The sequence below is a fragment of the Mus caroli genome, chromosome 12 (assembly GCF_900094665.2).
Source record: "Mus caroli chromosome 12, CAROLI_EIJ_v1.1, whole genome shotgun sequence".
Taxonomy (NCBI): Eukaryota; Metazoa; Chordata; class Mammalia; order Rodentia; family Muridae; genus Mus; species Mus caroli.
In genome coordinates, this window is record NC_034581.1 from 95,496,873 (window position 1) to 95,507,333 (window position 10,461).

General features: G+C 47.6%; 1 protein-coding gene across 4 annotated transcripts in view; it reads right to left on the reverse strand.

Annotated features, from left to right (window-relative positions):
- Gpr68 (G protein-coupled receptor 68) overlaps positions 1 to 10,461 on the reverse strand; it is a 35,845-nt gene that overhangs the window by 10,768 nt on the left and 14,616 nt on the right. For 2 of the 4 annotated variants that reach the window (XM_029484366.1, XM_021179486.2), the window contains exon 1: positions 4,029 to 4,519. The exons of the other annotated variants lie outside the window; for them this stretch is intronic. The gene's annotated coding sequence lies outside the window, so the exon portion shown is untranslated. Of the gene's footprint in view, positions 1 to 4,028; positions 4,520 to 10,461 lie in introns of those variants that run through there. 4 annotated transcript variants of the gene reach the window in all.

Below are 10,461 nucleotides of genomic sequence, written 5' to 3' on the forward strand. Positions count from 1 at the left end.
TGCGTAGCCAAGAAGCAGCACCGACTACAGTTAGGCTGAGGCACCTCCCACGTTCACTTTGGATCAAAAAGAACAACAGTTCTTGAACTGTCTGCATTGGAATCCACCGGAGGTTTTAAAACATTGCAGAGACTCCTATTCCAGAGTTTCCAAACTGGCCGAGTCTGAGAAAGGTACTTTAAAAACTTCCATCTCACACAAGCTCCTAGGAGATGCAGGAGATGCAGGAGATGCAGGAGATGCAGGTTTGCTGGACCATGCACGGGTCACACCTTTTGAGTAGTGAGGCACCAGAAGAAGCATCTAGAAGGTCATGGGCTCAGATTCTGAGCAAAGCCTCCTTTCATGAGTCCCTGAAGCAGGGAGCAGAGGTACTTGGAAGGCACTTAAAACCCAGCGGGAACTTTGGGCAGAACAAGGGCACAGGTCCTGGACATTTCTAGGCTGCTTCTGCTTCTTCCAGTGGCCCTCATGGGTAGTGACTGCGAGTGTCTCTGTGAGTATTCCTTTAGCTTGCAAAATGTTTGCTATATTAAGGTTCCACTCTGTACTCTGGCTCCACCTTTACAACCCTGTTTGTTGTTTGGTTTCTCTCTCTCTCTTTCTTTCTTTCTTTCTTTCTTTCTTTCTTTCTTTCTTTCTTTCTTTCTTTCTTTCNTTCTTTCTTTCTTTCTTTCTTTCTTTCTTTCTTTCCTTCCTTCCTTCCTTCCTTCCTTCCTTCCTTCCTTCCTTCCTTCCTTCCTTCCTTCCTTCTTTCTTTTTAGACATAAGGTCCAAAGAGACAGTTTGCCCAACAGTCCAGTACCTCCAGGATTCCTGGAGCAGGTATTTGTGAAACATGCAGTGTTCACAGGCCAGGCTACATGCATGGGAGACTTAAATAAAATGAGAAGGAGCTCCCACCCCCAGCGAATCTCCACGCCCAGAAGTCAGGAAGGCCACACACACTAATCACTGCCAAGAGAGGCAGTGTCTGGTGGATGCAAGGGTGTCTCCTCACCCCTGTCATATTCAGTGTCTGCTCACTCTTGTTATTCCAGGCATGCTTTCCATGATTCTAATCCCATTGCACACTGATGGCTCCCGTTGCTCTCCCAAGGCTGGAGGCTGCACAAACCACTCCTGCCGCGCCACAGGACATGCTCAGTGGGGTCCAGACTTGGTACAACATTTTGTCCACTAACATGTCCTTAGAAAAGATGTCCCCCCTTGCCCAGTTATTCACCATAAATGGGTGGTCTTTGGCTTTCTCCATCATCTTTCACTTAAGTAAATTGCCAACTTGTAGAATTTTCAACTAAGTGTTTGAAAGTATCTCTCTTTTCTTCCTTTCTCTCACCAGGCTTGATCAAGACTTCTTTCCTGAAGTCAGTGCAACTGCCTTAAGTCAGGCTCATGTCTACAATTTACCACCTAAAAGCCATTTTCCAAACCACAAATCTAATCAAGTAAAAAAAAAAAAAAAAAACAAAAAAACAAAAAAACTGGCTGTTCAATCACTCACTCACTCACTCACTCACTCACTCACTCACTCATCTATCCCCTATCATCCCACACCCATTATCCACCCATCTGTCTACCCACTCATCCACCCACCCATCCATCCATCCATCCATCCATCTGTCATGTATACATCCAACAATCATTCATCTCTATCCATCATCCATCTATCTATCCATCCATGTATCCATCCATTCATCATCCATCCATGCATCTATTCATCATTCATTTATCCACCCATCATTTATCCACCCATCTATCCACTCAGCCACCCGCTTCTATCTATCCATCCAAACATTCATCCTAGAACAGTCACTGAATGCCCATTGTATGGAAGGTACTACACTATACACTGGCCCTAACATCCAACTTCATTTTAGCCTCATGAAGAAGAGCAGATAAATGAAGTAAACTCAGAATAAGCACAAGATTTTGTAGGAGTTCCTTGGAGGTAGCCTAATGCAGTAAGGAAAACCTTCCCGAACAGTGACAATCAGACTAAGTCTAAGAGGAAGAGGAAGAGGAAGAGCTGCCCAAAGAGTGAGGAGTTTCTGCCTGTGGAAAATGTGTGCAAGGTATCAAATGCAAGAGAGAGAAAATGAGTACCTTTGGGGAACTGAAAGTAGCTTGCCAAGAAAGGATGTAGATATAAGGCAGACAAGTCCAGAGAGGAGACAAGAATACCAACAAATTAAAAATGGAAGGGAACAGTCGGGGAAATGGAGAGGTTCTTCGATGCTTGGTCCTCTAGCCTCTCAAGAATTGTTAGATGGATGGGTAGGGAGACAAGTAAGTGTGTGGAGTTTCTGGGTGGGAAGGAGATGGACAGATTGGGCAGATGAATGAATGAATGAATGAATGAATGGGTAGATACATCAATGTGAGAGTTGATAAGTGAGGCATAGGTGGGGAAGGAGACAGAGTTGGAGTAGATGGTGCAGAGGAGGATGGGTGAGGATTTTGAAGCTGGGTGCTAGAGCAGTGACCTCACTAACAGAAGTAGGAAAGTGAGATGGAGGGATTTCTAAGGCTGCTTTAGCTGGACAATGAGTCCCCATCACAGCCAGCTCAGTCTCCTGCCACTTCTGAGGATAAAGCCCTGCAGTGGAAGCCATGTCTTCACTGGACTGTCCCCTTTCCACCTGGGATCCAGGAGAGCTTCTCTCCCAAAAAACTCAACTCAAAAACTAAAGGCCACATCAGACGCAGAAGTATTGCAAAGTGGAAAAGCTGAGGCACATTTGCACAGAGTCCTCTGCTAACCAGGCACAGTTCTGGATGTCCACTCCACCTCTTCAATGAGAAGAGCCCAGATAGTCAAAGACAGGCCAGCCCCTCAGAAGTTCCACAGCTGATATATGGAAGGCCAGGTTTTAAACTTTGTTCCCGACTTTCTGACCCTTGATCAGGATCACCACTGAGCAACCAGCTTTAGCCTCCAGGCCTCACAGACGCTACCACAGGGACCAGTAGGCTTTGAGGTGGGTTAGCCTCCTGCTCCTGGAGGATGTGACCTACTAGGCACCTACTAGTCATTAGTCTCCCATGGTGGAGGGATGTGCAGAAAGCAGTAGAAACAGCTCTTTACCATCTAACTGAGAAACTAAGAAAAAATGCACAGAAGGTGATGCAGCTCCGAGAGGCAGATCTTTACACGCATCCGAGTCAATCAGGTAGATGTCACCACAGGTTTAGTGACCACATGAAGCCTGATGGGAAAGAAGCAACTCTGGCCGAAGCTGCCGCCAGGTAGGAGGCAGAGATGGAGAGTTGGATTTCTCCTGGCTCGTGGATAGCTATTTCCCCGGTACCCATCCCTCTGCATACCACACTAGGCACGTACTCAGACAGAGTCTCCTGGTGCCAGGGACCATCCAGAGCCTCAGCCCACAGAGCTGGGGAGTTCCCATATGCTTGGTTCCCTTCCCTCAGCTGGCCAAGCCTCCAGACATTTACACAGGCTGGTTCCAGAGGAACTAGGGTACCCAGCTGTCCCATGAAGGCAAGCTTATAAGGAATTTCCCCCAGGAAGGAATAGAAATCAACTCTTTTTTTTTCCTTCTCTCCCCCACCCAAATAGTCTCACCTCTACAATAACAAAGACAATTCAGTCTCATTTCTAATATCCTGTAACAGTTTCAAAGTCTTAGCAAATATCTGTAAGTTGGGTGGGGCTGGCATTGCTAACCCACTTCATAGAACTTGAAGCCCAAGGAGGCTGAACCAGGTCTTGGAGTTTACACGGTTAAGTCGGGGTGAATCTGAATCCAGAACAAAAGCAACCAGGTACTCAATTGCTACCTTTGAAAAAAAACAAACAAACAACAAAAACAAACCACAAACAATAGCAAGAAATACATTTGAGAGTGTGGCTGTGTACACATGTAACACACACACAGATACACACACACAGACACACACACAGACACACACACACACAGATACACACACACACACACACACACAGACACACACACACACTCACACACACACACGTAGATTAAGAAACTCCCCCACACAATGCTTACCTGATGCTTCTTTTTCACACTGGTGTTGTCTCTTCTATTTCATTTCTTTTAAGAACAGGTCAATTAAATTGATTTCTGTCCCACAAGCAGGTCAGTTTAGAAACTATCCAGCCCCATACCCACAGTGATTGGATTTTTCTAGAGCCTCCTGGTAGGGCAAAGGAAGGCAGTGAGGAGTCCACAGGCAGTTGAGGAGGAAATGGGGAGGCAGCAGTGAGGTCCGCCCCCTGCAGCCCTGAGAGTTCTCTGCGAGAAAACCTAGCAAGAGTCCTCTGATTCAGCCCTTCCGGCTAGGCTCTACCCTCAGTCCTCAGCCAGCTGTACTCCTACAGCTCAACTTGGCAGGGTCTGGACAACGCTGCACACGGACGAGCTCTCCCTCTCTCAATCCCGCAGGAAAAAAAAAAATCATCCCAGCTCATCTAGAAAATCCCCAGCTGGAAGCTCTCCATTCCTGAGCTGAGGCAGAATCATGTGAACTCCAATCTGGTGTCAGGCTGGGCGGTTGCTGAGGAACCCGCCAGCGGGAGGATGCGGGCAGGCAGGCAGGCAGGCGGGCAGCAGAGAGATCCCTTCACACACTCTCCATTCTCTTAGGCTTTCTACATGCTTCAGGGGGAGTCAGGGAGCAGCCTCTGGGAAAACACTGAGCCCTGACTTAAGACAGGTGCTCAGCAAGAGTTGAGTACCCAAATTTTAGCTAGCACTGCCTCAGGCACATGCTAGACACCAGGAGACACAGAACATTGAAACCCACTCCTGGAGTTTTCCCTGAAGCCCCTCAGGTCTGTGGTTGATGGCTGAAAAACTAGGAATGGGTAATGACAGGAAAACTGACTGTTGGCACTCCTAACCTCAAACCCCTTCCTCGGTTAGTGGGTCTCAGCCCTGGCCACATTTGTAAGAAAACACTTGGAGCCTTTTTTTTTTTTTAATGTATGCAATGGCGGGCTCTATCCCAGCCGAACATCAGTGTTCTGCCAAGTTTCCTAGTCAACACTAAAATGGATGTGCAAGTTGAACCTTCTCTCCAGACCCACAGAGCAGTGGTGTCAGGGTCAAAGCTCCAAGTGCAGAGCCCTGCCAGCTTACTACACTGGCTAAACTAGAAAGTTCTCCAGTCCAGCCCCTCAGTTATATGTGGAAAAGCTCAAGTTCCATGGGCCAGAATTTCATGGATGGAGCCTAAGCACTAAAAGATGACTATGACTGAGCTGTGACTTAAGTCTGAGGCTGATGTCAGGGGCCTTATTCTCTCGGCTTAGCTATTTTCTTCCAAAGCAGGGCCCTTGAAAACCCATCTCACACACAGTACATCTGGAGCCCAAGCACAACCACACACAGATGGCCCAGGGGACACGATATCACTGTGATGTCTAGGACCTGTCGTCTCCAGAGAACAAACTACTAAAGTCTGAGAATAGGGTAGTGTTAGCTAAGGGTTCTGCCAAGAAATGCCAGCATATGACAGACCTTTTTCAGCCGTTACGTCAATTGCTGATTGGAGGTCTTATGTTACAAGGCTGCCACTTGGCAGCCATCTGTTAGAGTCAGATGTTATGCCTGGGGTCTCGAGTGTACCTGACTGCCCATGGTGTCACACGGGGAAGGGGAGAATATAAGACTGGTGGTGGCTGTTTCCTGGGTCCACCTGGACACAGAGAGCACCTCTGGCCCTCCTTGCAGAGTGGCCCAGCTTAGCAGGACACACAGACCCTATACCCACACTTTTACCTTGTACATCTTCAGGAACCAGTAATGGGATTGTGAACCTCCTCCAGGACACCCAGGGACCAGAAAAATGTCCTACCTCTGTGAGCAAATGCTCATTGCTGAGGGGGAATAGGTACCCCAGCAAACCCACCAAGCCTTGGGTATATTGGTAGGGGATTCCTTAGCCTACATCCTATGAAAGACCCACGTAGTAGGAGAAAACAGAGTCCTTGCTGGGTACTTTGGCTCTGGGATCTTATCTTCAATATCAACACTTCCCAGCAGCCTCAGGCACCCCAGAGGCCCCCATAAGTCCCTGTCCTTTACAAACTTCTCCTATAAAACCTAAGGTTATATAATAGCAACAAGTCTACCACACACTGCTATAGCATCAAGGAAAACAAAGCCCAGTCCCTATTCCAGGCTCCTGCCCTTCAGCCATCAAGAATGTGAAGAGAAGCCACCATGCAGAGCAGGGTGGGAGAGGAAGATGGAGGAACTGAATGGGCCAGGCCTGTCACCCACGGATCTCTCAACTCCCCTTTCCCTCTCTTGGTTAAAAAAAAGATACAGTCTCTTATATAACTTGGGTGACTAAAACTTGACTATGTAGTCCAGGCTAGCCCAGGCTAGCCTTGACTCATGATCTTGCTGCCTAAGCCATGGGAGTGCTGGGATTACAGACAAGCATCACCTCTTCTTTCTATAGTTAGAATTCTCCAATTTTGGGTTTTTGTTTGTTTGTTTGGTTGGTTGGTTGGTTTTTGGTTTTTCAAGACAGGGTTTCTCTGTGCAGTCCTGGCTATCCTAGAACTCACTCTGTAGATCAGGCTGGCCTCGAACTCAGAAATCCATCTGCCTCCCAAGTGCTGGGATTAAAGACGTGTGCCACCACCGTCCAGCTGAATTTTGGGTTCTTTAAACACACACACACACACACACACACACACACACGGAAATAATAATGTTTTTGTTTTAATCCCAGGTGTGGGATATGGGGCTGCTTCAGACTGTCCACAGCAGCTGACAATGATTTGCCTCATGCTCTAGCAAGGGTGTGATTTTTCCAGCTGCCGATAGTTTTTGAGATTGGGTGACATTTGGAATTCGGGGGGACTTTTCAAGAGGTTATATAAATGTTAGGGCCCCTAAAGGTACGGTGGGTCGTTGGTGGGTCGTTGGTGGGTTGTTGGTGGGTTGTTGGTGGGTTGCTGGTGGGTCGTTGGTGGGTCGTTGGTTTCAGTTTGTTAAGTAGTTGCTCACAAAAAAAGAAACAAGACATTAGATATCTTGATGGTGAAGAACAAACTTGCCTCAAGGAACACAACACCCCTAACCAGAGGAAGTGGTCTGATGATAGCATCGCCCCCTTTCCTTTCTATCCTTTTTTTTTCTCCTACTTAAGGAGATGAAAGGGTGGCAGAAAAGGGGAGGAGAAGGGTGGAAGAAAGAAGAACCCACAAAGTAGCCAAAGACAGGCTACATGTCTCCACTATACCCCTGTCACAGTGACTGCAGAGGTGAAGGACCATGGACCCCACTGGACTAAACACTGTCCCTATTGTGCCTCTGCATAAAAATCTACATCTGGGATCTGTCTCTAAAGAGTTGTGAACTTTCCTCAGCTGCTCTGGTGGCTGCCGGCTGCCATTTGTTTTGAAGCAAAGGTCTGCTCTGAGACAGAGTCCTAAGCTACAAGACCTTCAGTTACCCACCCCAGCATGAGAGACAGCATAAGTAGTCCCTGGGGTCTACATGTAAGATCTCTAGCCTATGGGAGCAATCCCATGGCCACTTGAAGGCCACAGGTTAGTGGGTAGGAGCACAGGTCTGACCCAGATCTGAGGGCCAAGTCCACTTCCACATCCTGTAGCCTTGAGAATCATACATGTTTCTGACTTTGTAAAGCTCCAAGATGATGAGACCCAGCAAAGCAGCTAGCACTTAGTAGGACCAGTGAGATGGTGGTGGTGGTGGTGGTGGTGGTGATGGTGAGCCTGTCTTGCCATCTGATGAGCCAAGGCAGAGGCTGGGCAGATCAACTTGACAAGTGGTGATGGAGTACCATCTATTACCATCAGGATTTTGGGGGGCTCAAATTACTCCACCAATTTGAAGCTAATCAGGGTGGAGGGGCTGAGGGGCTCCCCAGGGGAGCAATGCCTGCAATCAGCCACCTGCCACTTGACCGCAAGGGGCCTTTCCTGACTTGTGTCTCTGGGAGCTGTGTGTTACCTAGCATGCGCTTATTTATATCTAAGGAGGCTCTGCCTATGTCACCTAGATTTCTGGTGGTGCTGTGGTTCCAAAAGAGGGCCAGGTGTGGACTAAGAGTGGCCCTGAAATTTAAGACTCTTCACTTCTCGGAGGGCCCAGCACCAACACCATCTTGGGGGTTCCAGAAGAGCCTGGGCATGTCAATATCTACAGTAGCCACTGAAGATGTGGCTGCCAGCCAAGGATCGCTCCAGTTTTAGGTTAAAGTATGTATATATATTGTGCGTATGCCTGGGTCCCTGTGCCACCAGGCATGTGGGATAACTTTGTAGAGGTGATTTTCTTCTTCCACTCTAAGGTGATCGAATTCTGTCCTCGTAACTGAGCCACCAGGTGTGCATAGCAAAGTCCCTTTCTTAACGAGACATCTTGTAGGCTCTATTTAAAAAAAAATTTTTTTTTTGAGACAGGGTTCATCTACATAACTGTTCTAGAGCTCCTAACTGTTGTGTGGATCAGACTGGCCTTGAGCTCACAGAGGTCCTCCTGCCTCTGCCCCCTGAGTGCTGGATTAAAGGTGGGTGCCACAACGACGGAATCTGTTTTATTTCTTGTACAACCCTACGCTACAGGTCATTCCTGGTCTATAAATGAGGGCAATGAGACTCAGACAGGAACCGGTTTGCTCAGGGCTCCATAGCTGGTAAGCAGGTGAGCTATGATTTTAATGCAGGGTTGTCTGACTCCACATAAGGCTTTAGCCTAGGGCGCTTTCCTGGTCCGGGCACTACTGTAGCAGATTGCCACAAACAGAATTGCTTGAAAACAACACAAATTTCTCATCTTACAACTCTGAGAGTCCATGTAGTGTTTACTGGACTACAATCAATCTGACCTCAGGCTGAATTCCTTTTCTGTAGGGCGCTTAAAGGGGGTCACCTCATCTTTTTCAGTTTCTAGAGGCTTCCAAATCCCTAGGCTGTGGACATCTTTCCATTTCCAGAACTGGCAGTGGTGGACTGGATCCTCTTCACATCACATGACATCACATCCATGACTGTTGTTCCTGTTAACATGTCATCTCTCTCCTCCCTCCTTTTCCACTTTCAGGGACCCCTGTGACAAACTGCATCCACCCACTTGGCACTAGAATGTCTCGGGTTTTTTTAATGTCAGATTACTAGCAGCCTTAGTTCCTTTTGCCTATGACCTCAAGTCAACCATTCTCAATGTGTGCGCTGAGATCCTTTTGAAGGTCTGATGACTCTATCACAGGGGTCACATATCAGATATTTACATTATGATTCATAGTAGCAGCAAAATCACAGTTATGAAATCATAATGAAATAATGTTATGGTTGGGGGTCACCACAACATGAAGAAATATATTAAAGAGTCACAGCATTAGGAAGGTTGCCTTAAGTCTCTGCCAAGGCAACACCATCACAGGCCTTGGGATGAGGAACAAGAAGACATTCTGGGTTGGGTAAAAGAAGACAAGAGTCCCAGATGTTGTCCTCTGCCTCAGCCACAATCAGGACAAGGTCTAAAGCCTTAAAACAAGCCATGTGGACCAATCATAGATGTGTGGGCAGGGTGGGAATGATGGAGCCTCTGGGTAGAGGTGAGTTTTGAGCTGTGTTCTGAGAGCCAAGCAAAATCCTGGGGAGTGAGTGAAGCCAGGAGGAGATTCCTCAGCCTCTTAGCACCCTGTGCTAAGTGTGACCCAACTTGTAACCCACCTGTCTTCCAGCCTCTGTTCCTCTTCCCTACACAACCCTCACCATTATCCGCATTTTCTTCTTCCCAATCTTTGAAGGCCACTCCCTTTCCCATATTCAAAAGCAACTGTTGATCCTAGGGACAGCTGTCTCAGCTCCCCCTGGGTGACTGAATGTAGAGTCCAGCCCTTGTCTGGACTCACAGCTAGAGAGATGGCCCAGTGGCTGGGAGCACTTGCTATGCAATCCTGAGGGGCAGAGTTTGGACCCCTTGGATGTAACAAGGCAAGCATCTGGCTGCTCATGAGAGCACATGCTTTTAGTCCCAGAAGTTGAGAAGCAAACACAAATGGATCTCTGTGAGTTTGAAGCCACTGGTCTACACAGTGAGTTCCACAATGCTTGCACTACATAATGAGACTCTGTCTTAAAACACAAACCAAGCAAACAAAAACAACCCTGAGCCCTTGGCGAGATACTTCAGTACTTTAGAGCAATGACTGCTCTTCCAGAGGACTCAGGTTCAATTCCTACAACCATTTGGAACTCCAGGACGGGAGGATCTGACACCATTTTCTGGCCTCCAAGTGCTCCAGGCACACAAGTGGTGCACCCACAAACTTGTAGTCAAAAGAACCATACACATAAAATAAAAACATTTTAATTAAAAAAAAAACAATAACAAGCCAGGCATGGTGGCACACGCCTTTAATCCCAGCACTCGGGAGGCAGAGGCAGGCGGATTTCTGAGTTCGAGGCCAGCCTGGTCTACAAAGTGAGTT